Source organism: Papio anubis, chromosome 14, assembly GCF_008728515.1.
Source record: "Papio anubis isolate 15944 chromosome 14, Panubis1.0, whole genome shotgun sequence".
NCBI classification, from domain to species: domain Eukaryota; kingdom Metazoa; phylum Chordata; class Mammalia; order Primates; family Cercopithecidae; genus Papio; species Papio anubis.
Window position 1 is genome coordinate 23,087,657 of NC_044989.1, and position 18,577 is coordinate 23,106,233.

The window sequence follows — 18,577 nt, forward strand, 5'->3', positions numbered from 1 at the left end:
CTCCTCTGAAGTCTCGCCAGCCTCTAAGAGGATGGATGTCTATGCCAGGCCTGGGTCTCCACCAGCGAAAGAGTGAGGTCTATGGCAAGAAACCGCTCTAGAACATGTGTTGAAATCCTTTTGCAGAGTTACCAGTGCACCAGAATTATGGTGGCTACAAAGCTGCTAGGGTGTTGCCCGGATCCCAGCTGGGAGGAGGCCAAGCCCTGGCTATTTTTCTGACTTTACTGCACAACCATCCCCACGAGGAAATCTGACATTGGGGGAGGAGGGGCAGGTAGTGGCCTTGGAGTCCACTGGCTCATACTTGACCTGGCAGTGCTGTCCAGGTGTCCTGGCACCTGTGGGACATTGGCTTGGGGATAAACTGCATCCCCAGCAGCAGCTGGTAAGAGAAGGGTGCTGCCGACATTATGTAGGCAAATGGATTCCCAACTAAATTTCACAAAGCAATAATGGTGTCTTAACAAAAAAATGAGCGCTGGGCAGGGTGGCTTACACGTATAATCCCAGCACTTTGAGAGGCTGAGGCGGGAAGATTGCTTGAAGCCAGGAGTTCAAGACTAGCCCGGGCAACATAATGAGACTCCCATCTCTACGAAAAAAAAAATTTTTTTAATTGCTGGGCGTGGTGGTGCTCCCCTGTAGTCCAAGCTATTCCGGTGGCTGAGGAGGGAGACTTGCCTGAGCTCAAGAGTTTGAGGCTGCAGTAAGTTACAATCACACCACCGCACTCCAGCCTGGGCAATAGAACAAGACCATGTATCTTAGAGAAAAGATAAATAAGATGAAAGTGCAATGTTCAAAGTCCAAGTGCAGTAAGTTTTGTTAGTCATTGACGGTATGTGTCTGTGGGTGTGTGCAAGTGTGTAGAGCCCTTTAAAAAAAGCCAGCCTCCATGAGTCATGGCCCAAATCCAGGAGCCCTGGGCTCTGACAAAGTGCAGAGCCATGGTTCCATTCCCCTGGTGGGGAGAGAAAGGTCTATTCCAAACCCTCCCCTCGGGTTAGGGCACCAGTCAAGAATGCAACCCTAATTAAAACGTGAGGCAGTCAATCAATTATAGTTCCATTGTGGATGGAAGTTCTCCTGATTTCATACTTGGGCCCTGTAGATAGGAAGAAAGAAAGAAGAGACATTGAGAGTCCTTCCCCCAGGCTATTTCTGGTGAGCCAGTTACTTGGGTTTTATACACATTTGCTACAAAAGGACAAATATTTGGGTCAGATGAAGTGGCTTTCCAGCGGGCTGGGTTTTGAGATGCTGTGAATAGTCATCCATAATGGGGCGAGGATGGCTACACTGAGCCATTGCTGTGCTTAAATCCTGGTTCTCCTCAGGGCCCATGGGCAGTCAGTCCAGCTGTGAGCTGATCACCCCTGTCTCAGGTTCATGTCGTTGAGACAGGCTGTGCCTGTCAAGGCCTGAGAGGGGGTAGAGAGTGTCAGGCCATCTTACCACCTGCTGGAGAGAGGCTCTGGAAGTGGGAAGAAGGTTTGGGCTGAGGCTGGCTGAGGAAACGGATGCCATTGGCATAAACAAGACATACCTCTGCTTTCACAGAGCTGATGGAAACTCCATCCCATAGCTCTGTGTCCTCAGGCCTGGTGTGAGGCCTAAACTGGGTGTGATGGGAGTGAGGAGGATGTGAATTCACTGGGGAAAGCACCTTAAAAGTGGCAGCATTGGAGTGTGGCCTTCAGAATGGGGCACGTCAGCAGCCATGGCAGGAAGGTGAGATGCATTCTGGGGAGCAGGACCTGAGGGACCGGTGCCATGGAGACGGGGAATGTGTGGTGTTGAGAAAGGTCGGGCATTAGGAGATGGCTCTGGGGAGGCAGACAGAGTCAGATTTTAGATGATTGTGAAGGCCATCCTGAGGTGTATCTCCTCAGGATACAGGGAGCCGTTTGGGGACTTCTGTGCATACAAGCGATGGGTCACGGTGCTCATTTGGAAGATGGCTCTGTCAAGTGGAGGCTGAGCTAGGCTGGATCAGGGAAAGGCTATAGGCTGGATCAGGGAGAGGCTAGAGACCACTGGGAGCCATAGAGTCCAGGTGGATATGATAGTCCTAAACAGGACAGTCATAGAGAGCGTGACAAAGAATCCACAGGGCTGGGGAATGGTTTGGGTGACATGATGAAGGGGAAGTCAAGTTCAACTCCTAAGTTTGGGGAATGAGCTGCGGTTGCACGTAAATCAATTTTCTGCTCCACTAAGTTTATTCATTTAAATGCCCAAACTTAAATTAACTCTTTTTGGATGGAAAGCTTTCTAACTAGTGACCACTGAACATCACCCTCTGTCTTTTTCAGAAAAGGAAGTAGAACATATTGTAAGCATAGTGCGATGGGATAGTTGCTGTGAATAATTGCAACGATCCTTATTGTTGGTTGCCTCCAGGCCTGGTGAGGTGTTTGGAACCCTTTGCCCCAGCAATGAATGGCCCCAGGCTGTTGTACTCAGCTAGTTCTGGGTTTTCTCTCTCTCTCTCTCTTTTTTTTTTTTTTTTTTTAAAAAAAAGGAAGAAAAGCTTTTTTAAAAAAAGAAAAAAAAAAAGGAAGAAAAGCTGTTGCTTCCCTCCTGGCTCTTCCCTTCTTTGCTTTCAGCTGTCATTTCTCAGTCCTAGAGCTTTCGAGACCCTCATCCTCCGGCTATTTCTAATCTTCTGCCCCGGGCTTTTCAAATCTCCAACTCCTCCTAAAGTATACAGCCTCTGTGATGGCTGTTTCCTTAACTTGTGGGTTTCTTCTTGTTGCTTCCCCTTCTAATAGCTTTATTGCAGATGACTGAGCTTTCAGTGCATGGGGATGTTTTTGAATTTCTCGGGTATTCCCCGCAGTGCGTAGATGGTGCTGAGCACGTTGCTGATACTCAGTAAACATCCATAGATTTAAGAGAAGTAAATAGCCAATCTGCTTTGTGTGTGTGTGTGTGTGTGTGTGTTTCTCAGCACCAAAGAACTTTTACCTTCAGTTTCTCAAAAGCTGGAGTTGCAAAGCCATCTTTGAAAGCCAAATTTTTTTGTGTGGTGATAGCCACAGACACCGCCTGGAAGCCTGTGCTTCAGGAGCGGAATGACTCTGCCACTCCTCATTGTCTGTGAGTTTAGGCACTGAGAGCTGCATGGATAAAAGCAGATGAGTCACAGGTGTGGATCTGCTGGGCGGCTCTTGTTGTTAGCAGTACAAAGCCACAGGTGCGCATTCAGTGCTGCGAAGCAGGAAGAGGAGCCCTGACGATTCTGAGGGTCTCAGGTCAAGTTAGTTATGTGGAGACTTGAAAATGTATTGGAGATGCAGCCTGGCTTCCGCAGCCTTGGAGAAAATGAGAATGATTTTTGCTATTTGCTTTTGGGGCACCATTTAAGCCCATGTCTTGCTAGGTCAATGTTTTCATGCCCATAGCTATAAATTAAAGAGATGCCTTAGACTTGGGAGCTGTTTCTCTGACTAGAAGCTACGTCTGTTTATTCCCTTGCAGTTGCTAGGAGCATTGCAGACCAGAAGGAAGGAAATGGAGGATGAATGATTTTAAGCATATTTTCCAAGAGTAATGAAACCGAAAACACAAATTCCCACACACCAGAAAGGAACTGGTTTCCATCCAGTGTAGAAAAAGCTCCTGGCAAGATCCAGACTCTCTGATAATCATTCCCCTGTGCTAGGGTTTAGCTGGGCCACTGGCTTGATTGAAAGCCTGGGTTCAGCGGAATGTGTGGGCAAAGTGTAGTAAGCAGGCCAAGTCTATGCAAACCAGGATCTGAATCAGTTATTTAAAACAACAGACTTGGGTAAAATCAACAGTCATTCTAATCTAGTTTATCAGGGAGCAGCAGTTTATCTCACAGAATCTCACTTAGTTCCATGAAATTGAGGTTTGTTTCTTGATCTATGAGATTGCAACTTGCTGTGGTATTGTGGCCTTCTGTCATTTTAATGAGGTCCTTAATGATTTACTCCCATTCTTGGATGAGTTGAAGGTGGCATCCCTCTTGCTGGAGAGACTAGGATGAAAGGCATTTTCTTTTATGTAGATGACCTGGTTTTTGTTTTCATGAATTCAGAAAGGACTTAGTAGACAACAGGTTCTGCTATGTAATTATTGCCATAAAGAAGGGTTGCTGGATACTTAGGCTAAATTTGAAGTCAGCACTTTCGGTGTAAGCTCTCCAGCATTCAGTTGGCTTACGAGCCTACAGCCTGTCTCAGTTTATATATTGCTGTGCAGAAATCCACATTAAAACTTAGTGGTCTAAAAGAACATTTATTTGCTCAGAATTCTGCAGTTTGGGCAGGGCTCAGCAAGGATGGTTCATCTTTGTTCTTCATGATGCCAGCTAACATGGCTTGACTGAGGCTGGAAGATGCACTTCCAGGATGGCTCACTCACGTGGCTGGGAAGTTGGAGCTGGCTGTTGACTGGGAACTCAACTACTGCTGTTGACCACAGCTTCAGTTCCTTTCCTTGTGGCCTCTCCATGTGGTTATGTTGGGCTTTTCACAGCATGGTGGTTGGATTCTGAAAGAAAGGATACTAAAAGTTTTAAGAGGACAAGCCCCACTTTGCAAGCACTTATTCAGCCTCTGCTTGTATCATGTTTGGTCATATCTCATTGACTAAAACCAGTCACATAGTATGATGAGCAGCATAATGGTTTCCCAAAGATGTCCATGTCCTAATTGCAGGAAACTGAATATGTTATCTTACAGGGCAATAGAGGTTTTGCAGATGTGATTAATGTTAGGCTCTTAAGATGGAGAAGCTATCTTGGGTTATGTGGTGGGCTCAGTGTAATCACCAAGGTCCTTTATTTTTAATTTTTGAGACAGGGTATTGTAGGCTAGAATGCAGTGACACAAAAAATGGCTTACTTATCTTCTATCTCCCACCTCCCAGGCTCAAGCAATCCTCCCACCTCAGCCTTCTGAGTAGCTGAGACCACAGACTTGTGCCACCATGCCCTGCTACTTTTTTAAAAAAAATTTTGTAGAGTTGGGGTCTCCCTGTGTTGCCCCAGCTGGTCTCAAACTCCTGGGCTCAAGTGATCCTCCCATCTCTGCCTCCCAAAGTGCTGGATTTACAGGTGTGAGCCACCGTGTCCAGCCCAAGGTCCTTATAAGTGAAAGACAGAGGCAGGAGAGTCAGAGTCAGAGAACAAGATGTGATGACAGGAGCAATGATGAGAGTGATGCAGAGTTTGGCTTTGAAGATGGAGGAAGGGGCCACAAGCAAAGGAATCCATGCAGGCTTTAGAGCCCAGAAAAGGCAAGAAAATGGGCCTTCCCCTGGAGCCTCTAGAAGGAACATCCCTGCCAACACTTTGACTTCAGCCAAGTGAGACTCTTATTAGACTGCTGACTTCCAGAACCATGAGGTAATAAATCTGTGTTGTTTTAAGCTACTGAGTTTGTGGTAATTTGTTAGAGCAGTGAGAGGAAACAAATGCACATGGACAACCCCAGAGTCCGTGTGGGAGGGGCCATACACAGAGGCTGGGATCTAGGAGCCATGTTTTGTTGGGGGGTCACCAAAGTAACAGTCCATTATTCAAACTGGCAGACATTTGACAGACCAGAATCTCATGGTGTTTTCTTCAGGAAGTAGTTTTGCCCAGAGTTAAATATTTTATGGATGCCTTACAGTCTTTCTAGTCAAGGTAAATGTTGCATTATCCATGCTTCCCACTGGTTCCAAGTTGAAATTGTAGCTGCCACGCTGAATGTGATACCACTTCAGGCCCTTGTGTTGGAGCCACTCTAAGCTCCCCTTTCCCTTCCCCAATTTTTATTATGAAACATTTCAAACACAGAGAAAAGTTTAAAGAATAGTACAATGCATTTAGGGATACCTACCACCCAGATTCAAAAATTATTAATATTCTGCCACATTTGCTTAATGTATATGTGCATGCATATCTATGTATATTTTTTGCTGAGCTGTTTGAAAGTTTCAGACATCAAGACCCTTCACCCCTAAGTACTTTAGCACATGTTTCCCAACTATAGGGACATTCTCCTGCATTGCCACAGTGGTCATTACACCTAATAAGATAAAAAAATTATCCACAATCATCTAACATACAGACTACATTCAAATTTCCCCAATGGCCAAAACAAATTTTTAGAATTGTTTTTTAAAAATCTATTCATATGTTACATTTAGTTATTGTCCCTCTAGTCTCTTATTCTAAAATAACCCTCCACCTTTTTCCCTTTCATAGCATTGACTGTTAGAAGAGACCAGGCCAGTTATCTTGCAGAATGTCCCACATACTAAATTTGCCTAGTTATTTCCTTGCAGTGCTGTCTAACTTGTTCTTCTATCACCTGTATCTCCTGCAAATTGAAAGTTATATTCAAAGGCTAGACTAGATGCAGGTTATGCACTTGTGGTAAGAATATTTTTATAAACGATACCATGTCCTGCATATGGCATCACATCCAGCACGTAATGTCAGGTGTCCCCTATAGTTGACTTGGTTTAATCATTAGTTTAAAGGAATGAACATGAGGCGATGCCATTGTGAAGGTAGATTTTTTTTCCTTCTGTAATTAGCAAGTAATCTGTTGGGGTGATACTTTGGTAAGGAGCAGATATGCTGTTTCCAAGAACTTGTCACCTAATGGCTTTTGCATCCCTTGGTAACCTTTATGTGAGGCAGCAGGGGTATCGTAAAATGGTAATTTTTTAAATCCTATCATTCTTTCTACATTTATTAGCTGAAAGTTTTTGTACGGAAAGGCTCGTGTCTCTCTTTGAGTCCTTCCTTGCTTTTAGGCACAGTATGCCCAAGACAAATTGTATTTTTACTGTTACAGGCATAGAATCAGTGATTTTTCTAAAGAATCCTGGTTCTTTCAGTGGGACTTTAAAACCAAGGTTTAGGCACTAGGGATGCTCATTCTAAGGCCATTTAGTGGATAGAGCTAGGAAACGTATTTAATAAATTATGTGTTCGAACTGATAGTTTTGAATTCAGATTTAGTACTCAAGATTTTTTTCCTTAACTTTTTACTTTATATATATATAAATATATATAAAGTAAAAAGTATATATGTATAAATATACAGTATATATATAAATATACAGATATATATAAATATATATATATGTATGTTTTCTCAAACTGAATTTTTTTGTTTGTTTTTGCTCTTGTTACCCAGGCCTGGAGTGCAGTGGCAAAATCTTGGCTCACTGCAACCTCCGCCTCCTGGGTTCAAGCGATTCTTCTGCTTCAGCCTCCCGGGTAGCTGAGATTACAGGTGCCTGCCACCATGCCCAGCTAATTTTTTGTCTTTTTAGTAGAGATGGGGTTTCATCATGTTGACCAGGCTGGTCTCAAACTCCTGACCTCAGTTGATCCACCCGCCTCAGCCTCCCAAAGTGCTGGGATTACAGGCATGAACCACTGTACTCGGCATCAAACTGAAATTTTGATTCCTGTGCATTAACATGTTTACCTGTTTGTGTAATATATACATTCATATAAAATAGTTTTAAACTTATAACACCAATATTATTACTAACAATAAAACTACCAAGTGGAGCTTTCCTTGGCACTTTCTTTTGTCCTTAGAATATATCCTATTACAGATGTATGATCAGAGTTCAAATGAGTTGAAAAGTCATTTGAAAAAATTATTTTCTTTGTGTGATTATGTTATCAATTTTATAAACAGTTAGCTTCATGTGTTTTGGACTGTAAGGTTTACCCCCCTTTTAAAATTAATTTTGTTTCTTAGAAAATATAAAACATTATATAGCAAGTCCTCAAGGTCATCAGTAAGTTCTTGGAAACTGTGACTTGAAGTGAAATGACATATAATAAAACCAGTTTTTTTCCTCACAGTGCTATGAAACAATGTTGAATTAAATGATATTATTCCAGGACCTGCTGTATGTCATTTCACTTAAAGTTGCAGTTTCCAAGAACCTTAGCAAGGGCATTACATGAAGACTTAATATATGTGGTTTAAAAGTCAAAACCATATAATACAGTAACCTCATAGAAATCTTGATTCCATACCTGTCTTTTCTGCTCCATTCCCCTATATGGATAACCATTTTGCTAGTTTTTTTGTCTTTTCAGTGCATCTTTTTGTAAGAAAAAAATTTCATACTCATTCTTATTTCTCCTTCTTTCTTAGACAAGAGCAGCAGCATGTCCTCTATGTTCTTCGTCACCCTGCATTGTCCACTTTTTAATATAGCCTTGAAATCCCTCCATACCAGCCCTTCAAGGCTATCCTCTTTGTCCGTTGCCTGTACTTCTCCACTGTGTGGCTACCCTGGAAGGGATTCAGCAAATTTCCTGTCTATGGGCTCTTGGGTTGTTCCCAGTCTTTTTCTTGCACAAACAGTGCTGCAATGTGTAATCTCTAGTGCATGTCATTTCGTACATGTGAAGGTGTATCAAGGGGATTGATTGGTCAAAAGATGAAAACAGATGTAATTTGTCAGATATTGCTACGTTCTCCTCTCTGGGGGCTGTACCATTTTGCATTCCCCCAGCAATGTGTGAGAACACATGTGTCTCCACAGCCTTAACCACAAAATGCTTGTCAAACTTTTGGCTCTTTGCCAATATGATGAATAAGAAATGGTGTTTCTGTTTTGTTTTATGTTTGTCTTATGAATAAGGTTACACATTTTTTTATAGGTCTAAGGGCCATCTCCCCTTTTCTTTCTATAAACTGTGTACATCTTTTGTTCATTTTTCTGTCATGTGATTAGTCTTTTTCCTTTCAGAGAATTTCTAAGTTAGAGAGATTAAGCGTTTTTCTCTAAGTTGCAAATGGTTTCCTTTCTTAGTTTTATCATTTTTTAACTTATATTTTTGCAATGCATTTATTTTATTTTTATTTTATCAATCTTGTGTTTCAAATCAGAATTAGAAAGACTTTTCCACCCTCTGGTGATTAAGGAACAATCCACTCATGTTTTCTTCTAGTACATATAGAACTTCATTATTTAGTTAGCTATCTAATGCATTTGGAGTTGTTGTTGTTGTTGTTGTTTTTCTGGTGAATGGTATGATAGGGATTCAGTTTTGTTTTTCCAAAAAGTTACCTATCTTTCCCTCAAAGGTTTGAGATGCTACCTTTATCATATACCAGATTTCCACATGGGGTCTATTTGCCCACTTTCTCTTCTCTTCCATTGATCTGTCAGACCCAAGGTTCTTGAAGTTCATCTTGACCCAGGACAGTGTACCTCTCTCGTATTCTTCAATAGTGCAGAGCCAGCCCACCCCAAGATGGTGAAAGCCCAAAACTGGGCACTTAGCCTGCAACATGGAGTGGCACATCTATTCCTCTGCAATACTCTAAAAGCTCTTGCTGACTCTCGCTGGACTGTCAGGGTATTGTGTACCAATCTGTGCTATTTTGGCTCCTTGTGGAATTGCTTTTGATAAACAACACATATTAGTGACAGGTCATGGTCTTATACTGAGGGATGTGCTAAGGAAAAGCCCTGTAAAACCCAAGGTGTTGAGAATTCACTACATCATTCTCTCATTCTTCATTTTATCTTATTTTTCCTCTTTTTACCCGGCTTTCCTGACATTATTTTCCTTTTATTTTTTTAAATAATATGCATCTTTGCAAGCAGTTCTGGAGTATATATTATTGAAAGAGGAGGGAAGGAAGGAAAGCAATTACACAAGACTGATGACTTTGTGCTGCAGTGAAATACGGAAACGGTGCACAGTCCTTGATTTCAGGCTAGATTTACTGTACTCCTCAAAGGAACTTTTCTTAGACAGGTTTACCTAATGCAGAAAAACACCTTTGCTTCCAGGTCAAGCAGCTTTCATCCTTTAAATCTAATCATTTTCAATGAGATAGGAATACATGCAGAAGGGTTTTCAAACTGATACAGATTCAGACATGTGTATTAGACACCACAGACAGCTTGAAGCATTTGCGTTTGACTTTGTTGAACACACCTGCACCTCGACTCATCTTGGCCATCGTGGATGTGTGCTGGAGTAAATGCTGTGTTGTCCCTGAGACAAAATGCAGACCTTTCTGCAGGCATCCGCTGCCATCCAGTTACTTGTTTTTGTACATGACGTGTTATCTCCCTCACCTTATGATACTTCTCCTTGGTCCAGTGCCCTTTGAACCTGTGCATGGACCATACCACCTCGAGGAGGCCTTGACTACTTTGTTCCCTTTAGGCCCCCATTTGCTTCAGTCCCCAGCCCTGGGCCCTGCTGGTACCTAAGGTAGCTGCATTGGCCTTGCTTCCTGCGTCATCAATGCCTCTACACCTTTCTCCTTGCTTGGGAAATTTCTGCATTTGTTGCATTTGATCAAGCAACGTTGTAAATATAAAAATCCCCCCATCACAAATCAGTCTGCTGCATCTTCCTAACACTGATGATGGCCTTGGCTGGGCCCAGTTGTCCCTTCCTGGCTGACCAGGCTCCCCTGAGTCTCGGTGCCTAAGCCATTATTGTGTCATTATTTCTTATCCAAAGGGCCCATGTCCCTTAGCCAAAATTCTGAAACAGAAAAGGCTCTGCAAACAGGAAATCATTTGACAGCAAAACCCAGCCTAAACTGACATGAGGCCATTTATATTCCTTATTTATCCCAATAGATGTGAATGTTTATATCTTTTGCTGTGGAGATATGACTGTGTCTGATTCTGGGGTGCTGTCCCAGAACCTGCTGGGAGTATCATGATATATGATATTTGTCATCTGAATTTCAAAACAGATCTGGTCCCAAGGACTTGTGATAAGGGATTATGGGCCTGGAGAAAATCGGAGGCAGGAGATGCCTGTAATTTCATGCCATATGACTGTCAGGATAGCTCGTGCATAGAAATGACCCATGCCTAGGTAAGTAAAAGTATATGAGGCCCAAGACTTTGAAAATACTCAAGTCCAGTTAGTATACTGAGGGTTTCCCCATTCCTGGAAGATCCACAGGACACCTAAGACGGCTAGGAAAGAGGTTCCCAAATCAGAATATATTAGATGTCTCCAGTCCCCAGAGTTGGTCAATTCCGGGTGCCCTGATACCAGCAGGTTTCTGGATTTATAAATCTAAGAATAGTAAGATTTGAAACACTTTCTTTATGCCAGGCACTCTTCTGAGTGCTCAGTATGGGTAATCTAATCAGATCCTTGTGACAACTCTTTGAGGCAGTTGATATCACCATCCCTTAAACCATAAGGAAACTGAGGCCCATGCACGTTAAGTGAATCCATAACATTTCAGATTCCAGAAAACACAAACCTCTCCAGCTATTTAAGAAGAGATTAATAGAGGGGATTGGGAGTTTCCAGAATTAGAAGGGCCTAGAGGAGCAGGATGGCGGCTCAGCTTCCAGGAATGATTCTCAATAGAACACTGCATGGCCTGACCCTCAAGAATGCTGCTTCCACAGTCAGGAAAGCTGGGAATCAGGACTCCACTGCAGGAACTATCAACCCCGGGAACACCCACTCAACCACCTTCTGGGGACCAGGAGAGGTGACCATGACTGTTGGCTTCAGAGTTGGCATGCCTTCTGCCGCACCTGCACTCTGCTTTTCAGCACACCTGCAAAACTGGTGACCGGTCTCCTTGCCTCTGCTTGCCAGAGAACGGCAGAATCTACCGCCATATGGCCTCCACCTCATTTGCTTAGCCTCTCAAAGCGTATGCAAACATGTCTGTTTGGTAGAATCTTAAACACATCTAGAACCTGGAGGTGCAAAGGAATAGGTCGTTGTCACTTTGCCAACTTTGGCATACAGGAAGGCACAGGGGGAGGAAGGTCCAATGGATGTTGATTGAGCCAGTCTGCAGACCCACACATTAAATAACTTCCCAGAGCTTACACAGGAAGTGGTGGAACCAGGATTTGAAGCCAGGCTGTGTGTTCCCAGCATCTAAGCTCTGTGAAGTGTGCTGCCTCACAGGAATCCCATGAGCTCATGCCTGGGGCTGGCTGGACCCCATGACAAACATGTCTTCTCCACATTCTGTTTCTTCGGTAGGTTCACAGCTCTGGCCCATGTGTTTGTATGGTACAAGGAGGACTCTTGAGCTGGCTCTGAATCCTTTGGGGACTGGTTTTGATGGTGTCCATCTAATGTCTATTGACTGGTTGTATCCGTTACCCTTTAATCTAACAATGCTGCCTAACAAGTCACCCTAAAATTCACTCACTTAAAACAGTAGACATGTAATATTGTTTGTCTAGTCTATAGGTTGGCTGGTTCTTCTCAGCTGCGTTCACTCATGCATCGGTGGTCAGCTGCAGGTCACTTAGGTGGCTGGCTCTGCTTATCTTGACTGGGACCTATCACATGCTTGGGGTTAGCTGGCTGATCTCTCACTAAGTAGGCTGGTTTCTCATCCTTCAATAGGCCGGCCAGTGTGTTCTTATAGCAATTTCTCAGAAATGAAAGAGGAAGTTGAAATGTGCATGTGTTTTCCTAAAGCCAGTCACACAGTCATGCTCAAGGTCATGGTGGAAAGGGTACCTGAAAGTTGCACCCCTCTGGATACAGAGAGGCCGTTAGTTGGGGTCATCAACTAATTAGAGAACCTTAGGGACAATATTTAACCTCTCCAATGGCCCACACAACTGAACTCCTTGGAAAGCATAGCTTGGATGGGAGGCGTGGAGAGCCACGTCCTCTGGAACCCTGCACGTTAAATCTAATGTGGAATTCAGCACCCAGGGCCTATCTAGCGAGGCTCTGCATAAATGAAATCATCTGTTCTTTTGGCTGGCTTTATTCTGTGCTCAAGCCAGGGCTCCCCAGCTGACTCAGGGACACAGCCATTAACTTGTGGGGCCTGTACTTAACAGAGCTGCTTCTCAACAAAGACAGTCTTTTGACATCTCAAGCGGCAAGCTCCATCGCCAATTAAAAAGCTCATGTCCTCAATGTGACAAATACCGGGGAAAACAATTCTGCGATTCAGAACACAAGTGGAGGAACATGAAGCAAGTTCAGCGTGACGGCAGCACCCGCCTTGTCGGAGCTTCCATCTCGCCTCTCGGTGAGACAGAGCACGACTCTCCCAAGATTTCCCAGATCATGCCACTTAGCTGGACAAGACATGCCACCAGGCCAAGATAGTTCACCCCGCTTCATGGGGTCATGTGAAGGGCCAGGGTTGTTTTTCTGTAGCTTAGATTTCGGCCTGCACATCTTACATTTTCTTAATTCATATTTAATAACCTTACAGGGCTCTCCGGTGGCTGTGCTGTGAGACAGATCAGGGGGCCAAGGTCGTCCATGCAGCCGGAATCCTGGGGTTCCTTTGGGCCCTGATCCCTTCTCTGCAGAACATGAGGGGCTGTCCCCAAGACTTCAGCCCTAGCAATTCAATTGGCAGCTTCGCTATTGAAAGACTCTAAAGAAAACGGACATTCCTCCCGTTTTTCTTGTGGATCCATTTCCCTTTGAAGTGAAGTTGCGCCGTCTCCCCAGGTCCGCAGTGAAAGCAGAGTTGTGTATCCTCTGGTTTGTTTCTCAGGAGATGTGTTTTAACTAAGTTTATAATAATAATAACAACAGCTTTATTGAGAAATAATTCACATACCCTACAGTTGACCGTTCAAGGTATACAATTCAGTGGTTTTTAATATAGTTATAGATATGTGCAACCATCCCTGTGGCTTATATTAGAGCATTTTCATCATCTCAAAAAGAAACCCCATATACATTAGCAGTCAATCCCCATTTTTCCTTCCCCCAATCCCTGGCAACCACTAATCTGTTATTTTTTTCTTTTTCACTCAAACAGATTTCTGACAGATCCACTTTCTGTGTCTATTGATTTCCCTATTCTGGACAGTGGATATCAATGGAATTATATAATAATGTGATCTTTTGTGACTTGATTCTTTCACTTAGCATAAACTAAGGAAATTTTTTAAAATTTGTCTTTGAAGGCAGATGGCTGAGTTTGAATCCTGGCTCCACAGCCTACTGGCTGTGTGTTTTTAGGTAAGTGACTTAACCTCTCTGTGTCTGTCTTCTCATCTTAATACAGAGAGGATTCCAGTGCTCACTCCCATAGAGCTCCCTGGGTCAGTCCATGTAAAGGCTGTATTTGAGCTGTGCCTGGAACACAGTAGGGACCCAGGGAATGTGAGTTCTCATCATCTTTCTTGTCCTGTGTTCCCTGAAGGCCTTTCTAGCTCTGTTTGGGGAGCCTTGCCTGTTTGTTTTTGTTCCCACAGCAAATATCAGTGGCAGTGTGGACAGTTCTTCCCATATGAATGGCACCTGTGTCATGGGGACTGGGAAGCTGTGCATGTGCCTTGCAAGCTCTCACCCAAGTCTAGAGCCTCCTGCATCCCCCTCTTCCCAAGGCAGCCTTGTGGCCCCACTTGAGGCTCTGAGGTTCTGCCTTTAAGGGAATAGAAAGTTCTTCTCCCTAGCTCCCAGTGAAAGCAGCTGTTTCCTTGTGAGTGTCCTCCAGGTGGGGGACGGAGGGATTTTGGACAGGCACATTAGTCCATTTTACTCCTCAGGGTTTAAGTTAACAGGAATAGTAGAAGGAATCGATGTTGACCCAGAAAACTGGCCCACAGGCCTGCTGCTATTGGGTAATGTACTAGTCCATTCTTTAGTTGCTATAAAGAAGTACCTGAAGCTGGGTCGTTTATAAAGAAATGAGTTCATTTGGCTCATGGTTCTGCAGGGTGTCTAGGAAGCATGGCACTGGCATCCTCTCCTGGAGAGGCCTCAGGATGCTTCCAATCATGGCAGAAGGCGAAGAGGGGGCAGGCTGTCACATGATGAGAGGGGGAGCAAGAGAAGGGGGAGATGCCACTCATTTTTATTTTTTCTTGAAACAGGTCTTGCATTTTCACCCAGTCTAGAGAGCAGTGGTGCGATCACATCTCATTCAAGCCCCAGGCTCCTGCCCTCAGTTGATCCTCCCACCTCAGCCTCTTGAGTAGGTGGAACCACAAGCATGTGCCACCGTGCCCAGAAAAAAAACATTTTTTTTTTTTTAGAGATGGGGTCTCACTGTGTTGCCCAGTCTGGTCTCCAATTCCTGAGCCCAAGTGATCCTCCCACGGCAGTCTCCCAAAGTGCTAGGATTACAGCCATCATGCCTTACTCTTAAACAGCCAGCACTCTCATGAACTGAGCAAGAACTCACTCATCACCAAGGGGATGGTGCTGAGCCATTCACAAGGGATCGTCCAGGATCCAATGCCTCCCACCAGGCCCCACCTCCAGCATCGGGGATCTCATTTCAACATGAGGTTCAGAGGGGTGACACATCCAAACCGTGTCAGATGGGAAGCTGAGAAAAGTGACATCTGCCTCTGAAAGAGTTCTGGGAATGTCACTGGAGGGTGACTGCCAGGTTCACTCATGCTATCAGCCCTACCTTTGTGTCCTCAGTCATTTTTACTCTGAGCATAATCACAGCCCTCGTTGAGAGGAGCCACCGTCCCTGTTGGTCTTCTTTCTAGAAGTATCTCTTATGTACCGATGTACAGCAATGCATTTACATTGTTAACTATAAAAATGACACCAAACATGTAGAAAGGCCACCAGATAGAATAAAGGAAAATGTATCCCTCAACGCTGACATACTTACTGGCTTGCTTTTGGAGTGTTCTTTCTGTCTCCAGGTGCTAGCACTTTAGGAGAGTAAGCAGGCTCTGTTGGGGGACTCTGAAGACTGGTCACCCCCCCACATCCACATCCGCCAGCACTTGAGCTGCGCTTCTGCGTCACCACTCCATTTATGCTGGGACTGTGGTTTCTTTGTGTGTTTTTATGTCTTTTCCATGTCTGGGTCTGGGTTTGCCTCCCCTGAGAGACTGTAAACTTCTAAAGAACAAGAACTGTGTTGTCTCCTTTTATAGGAGTGTGTGTCGTTTTTTTTAAAAAAAAAAAAAAAGGAAAAGTAAATTTTAAAAAATGTTTCTTGTCTATGCCTACGATGTTCTTATTGACTTGAGGGTTAGACAGTGTCTCTGAAAATTGTCTGGCAAACATTCCCTGGCCCCGACCACGACCAGCTGGTTGATGTAACCCCGTGGTGGCTCAGTCACCACGTCGCAGGAGCTGTGTCTTCTTCTGCCCGGGAACTGCCTGTCCTGTGTGACAGCAAAATGCAGCAGTTGCCAGCCCAGGGCCCACAGGCAGGATTCCCCTGAAGCCGTGGGACTTTGCTAACAATGCGTCTCCCACATTGAGGCTTTTCAGAAATGTGATTGAAAATAGAAGTGTGGGTGCAGCATTTTCCTCCCTGCCACATGGGAATATTCTGGGGAGAGAACTTACCTTGAAGGAGCGTCCTTGCTGGGAGTGTGGCGGAGGGACCTTCCCCTGGAGCCAGAGCCCCTGCCAGGCCCTGTCAGCCCCGGGATGCCCACTGAGCTCTGCTTCCGTGGGCGCCCTGAGAAATGGAAGGCAGCGGCCCTGACTCCGGGCTAAGGCAGGGCTTCAATTAAGCCAGAGAAACACGATTTATTACCAGCATGTTTTCAGTTCCAGGCCGTGCCTTGAAAAGGTCACCTTATATGAATATTTAGAAAAAGCAAGATCATAAAATAAGAGGGACTTGGTGTTTTGTTTATTTTTTTTAGAAGAAGAAAATTCAGGCTCACTGGTAACTTACAATGGGCAAACTCCAGCACTTTTTATTTAACCTGCATTTACCCTTTAAAAATGGGGAGGAGGTTTTAGAACTGCATTTGAGGAGACTTTCTGTGTCCGTGGGATTTTACAGCGTTTGAAACCAGGGCAGTGAGCCTTACACCCAGGACCCGAGGTCCACTCGCTGACTAAATGTCCATTAAAACAGCAAATGAGGAGGCCAGGTCTGCTTTGAAGAGCCTAGCCTGATTGTGTTGTATTTGTGTCAGCTGATGGCTACTCTTTTCATTAGGGGCTTTTAACTTGTAGGTCATCTTTTGAAATACACATTTGATTGAGTCAGTTCTTCCTTTAAGACCTGAATTGGCTCCCCTTGCCCGAGGAGAGAGCTGGGCCCCTGACCCTCCTGCCCCGGCCCCTTGAGATCTGGACACAACCTTGCCTCAGAGCTCGGCCTGTCCCCTCCCCTCCCCTCCTGTCAAGTCTTATGTCCCATTCCAGTCTCATAGTGAGGGGACTTAGTGGATTATATTGTAGGATGAGCTTAGTTAAAGATTAAACGAGTATGTTTATTCTTTATTTCACAGAGTAATTGTTTTAAAAAGAATTTTATTTTTATGCTTAGTAGGATGGGTTTTATTTAAACCCCCAGGCAGACTCCATTTAAATCTGTCTATAAATTATATAGTCTTGATGTTTTTGTATAACTTTGATATACATTCTTTACAAAATCCCGGTTTTATTTTTACAAGATGAAGATTATACATTTTAAAGCAGTTATTTCGTCAGCTTTTCCTGTCTCCTTGTATAATCATATCAGAGGACTGAATAATGATTTCGTTATTTCATTTGCACAATCTCTCGTGACTGTTAAACACTCTGCTTGTAGTTCCTCTGTTTTTTGCTATTCCTCTGTTCTTGCGTTTTTTTCTGCAGTCTCTCCCCGTCTTGCCTAGATCTCTTCCTCGGTGAATTTTTTTTTTAAATTTTGTACAACAAATATTCCTCGGTGCCTCCTGCCCACCATACACTGTGTCAGGTGCCAAGTGTAGAATGCAAATTAAACAGCCAGGTTGTCTACTCCTTGGCACTTGGCATGGAATTCCGTGGAGCCTTTCCATTAAAGAGGGCTAAGGGCTGTTAGCTGAATTTGACAACTTGTAGAAATAGGAACAGTGGGTGGGGATGGGGGCACATTTCTTTCTCTCGCATCTGCAACCTCTGTGCAATCAGTTTGTCATCTCCAAAGACAAATTCATTGTGAATTAAATAAGATCACCCTTTGATGTCTCTTGAATGTGCCCTCTTGGGCCTGGCTCCTTCTGGTGGAGCTGTTGTCTTTAGTTTCTTGCATTATCAATAACAAAATCTTGGCCCACCCATAAAATTGTCCCACTTCCATAATCCTTGACCTCTTGTGACTGATTAATAAATCTCTGTGAAAAGGTTACCTAGAAATGTATTTTATAAGTACTGTGTATTATGATTCAGAGTTACACGTCGTGTCTGAGTACGTTCTTCAGCTTGAACCTATTTTAAGTTGAAAGAGTTTTGCTAGGTTTGGTCGGTTTATCGTTACTGTTGTTATCAGCATTGATTTGGTCTCTTGTTAGTGAAGGTCTTTGTTAAAAAAAACACATAAATAAGTGGAAATCCAGTTAATGTAAGATATTTTGGGTTGTGAATTTTATTTACCTTTCTGCTTAAGAACTTCCCCTGAGGACAAGCAGACAAGTTTGCCATTGAGTGATGAAGAAAAACAGCAGCTGAGGGATGGTCTCCTGATTTTTTTTTTTTTTTTTTTTTGAAACAGAGTCTCCCTCTGTCACCCAGGCTGGAGTGCAGTGGCGCCATCTCGGCTCACTGCAACCTCTGCCTCCCGGGTTCAAGAGATTCTCTTGCCTCAGCCTTCCAAGTAGAGTCTCCTGATTTTGTAAATTCTGCCATGTGGTTCATTTGTTAGTCAGCCACAGTTAGGCACTG

The 18,577-nt window shown here is 43.9% G+C and overlaps 1 protein-coding gene across 1 annotated transcript in view; it reads left to right on the forward strand.

Moving 5' to 3' along the window:
* Positions 1 to 18,577, forward strand: part of KLHL29 (kelch like family member 29) — a 322,618-nt gene that overhangs the window by 48,169 nt on the left and 255,872 nt on the right. The window lies entirely within an intron of this gene.